Genomic DNA, 2,138 nt, shown 5'->3' with positions numbered 1-2,138 from the left:
CACCTCCACTAGTGAACTCGCAATCTTACCTGTTCTATATCTGGACTTAAAGGCAAAGTTAGTTGGCAGGAAATTTCCAGTAAGAATCAACACAATTTTTTCGAAATTAAACCTACTGTTGGAGCGTGGTCATTTAATTCCTGCAGGACTCTGAAGGAGGCAATTGTACTTGTATTGGCTATTCATTGGCCACAAGTTTTATTACATCATTTTCTCTTGCAAGGTAATGATTGATCCGTCAGTATGTGATTAGTTTCATCCTCAAGTTATAATTGGCCACGTCTTATTTCCATTCCGTTGCTATGATACTGAGTAACAGTACCATTTTGTATCTTCATTCTTAGTGTCTTTTTCATGTTAAGCATTGCCAACGATGATTTTTCAGATTGACCTTGCTTAGTTGTTTATGGGCCTTTTTTTTAATCATCTGTTTTCTATCCCCTTTCTGATATTATTTTTTATATTGTACTTTTAATTCTCTGTTTTACAAAAAATACGTAACCAACTGTTTTGCGGAGGAATCTACAAGTCGTTTTATCATAAGTCTCCAAAACTCTTAAATTAAATTATAGAATGGTTGGACGAATGAAAATTTCTGATCGAGGGATTTCATTGACATCTCCTGACTTTTTCTGATGCCCTGAATTCGAATCCAAAAACAGTTTTCTCTATATTAAGTTTTCACAGAGAAATCTGGCCCTAAAATCGGGAACTTTCACATTGAGCATATAAAGGAAAAATCCCCATCTCCCCCCCCCCTTCCCCTTGATAGTAAGCTAACTAGGCCCGGCGATGTAAGCAGGCGTGTTTTGTTGTGCGAGTTGAAAGTTCGAAACTGACCTCCGTTTAGTTACTTTATATATTGATGTTTTGATAAAATTTATTTGATATGTTTTGCAGAATGTCAAATAAAGACTTTACAAACAATAAAGATACTCTTTGGCCTCAAATACACGGGTAAACAGCCGGAAAAATGAAACTATCGGTTAGAAAATAATTATTTTTGAACCGGACAAATCTTGTACATATTGTGAACCGTGTTGTCTGTCCGTACATTCGTCTGTCTCCCGTTTGAAAAACTGCACACGCAGGCAAAGCTCAACATTCACCTTTGAAATGAGGGAGAACAGGCATGAATAATGTTGATGCCAAATTTTATTTCACAAGCAGGGTATTCTACACTAAATTGTTAGGAATTAATCACACTATCATTCACATTTCAAAATGTGACGTAACTTAACGAATAAAAATGTAGATTTACCATATGTTATTGTCGAGCTGCTCTTAGCATGACTGAAATACTCAACAATTACTTTTTGCGGTGGGCAGTATATAAGTAGCTCAGAGCTTTGGCTCCGAGTCAAACCAAGAGTGCAACACAATTAACCTTTTTAAAGTCCATGAGGTAATTTGAATTAATAGACTAACTTAAAGTTTTCCCGTCACTGGGGACGGGTACTTTTGCTTGCTGCGAGGAAACTAAAATAGCTTCTATAACAGGAAATATTTGAAGTCAGTATTTTAAATATTTAAAAAGCTTACCGGCTTACAACTAAGATACGGGGTTCGGTTCCCCGTGGCGGACAGAGTTCAGATAGCTGATTTTGTTAAACCAAAAACACAAGTTTATAATTCATAACCAAAAACATTTGTACATATAAAATCGACTAAGACAAAAAAAAAAAAAGAAAAAAAAACTTGAACCTCTTACTGAACTTAATTGTCAGTTACTTAAGATCAATCATCAGAATAATTCATTCGTCACTGCTGTAGGGAATTGTTGTAAATAAATGTTCATTGAAAACGTATTGAAATCATTGGTGGTCTTGTAGCATGACGTCCATAAAACGTATTGAAATCATTGGTGGTCTTGTAACATGACGTCCATAAAAAAAACTTTTTATCTTAAAATGCATTTTCAGGGTTTCGTATCAACGCATTAAAGTCATGACATTTCTTTAGATGTATACATTAGTTAATATTAAGCTACAAAAAACTTTCCAGAAAATAAAAGCTAAAATCGGTTTTTTACACCTTAGTTTTAAACATTTGCCTCTGAATACTTTTAGATCGCCTGTAATTTTTCGACACCTATATAAACTACAGTTCATGGAGCTTTGATCTTCCATTGATGGTGT

The sequence above is a fragment of the Limulus polyphemus genome, unplaced genomic scaffold (genome assembly GCF_000517525.1).
Source record: "Limulus polyphemus unplaced genomic scaffold, Limulus_polyphemus-2.1.2 Scaffold7741, whole genome shotgun sequence".
In the NCBI taxonomy this organism is placed as follows: Eukaryota; Metazoa; Arthropoda; class Merostomata; order Xiphosura; family Limulidae; genus Limulus; species Limulus polyphemus.
The sequence above is the reverse complement of the archived record's forward strand: the minus strand, read 5'-3'. Positions refer to the sequence as shown.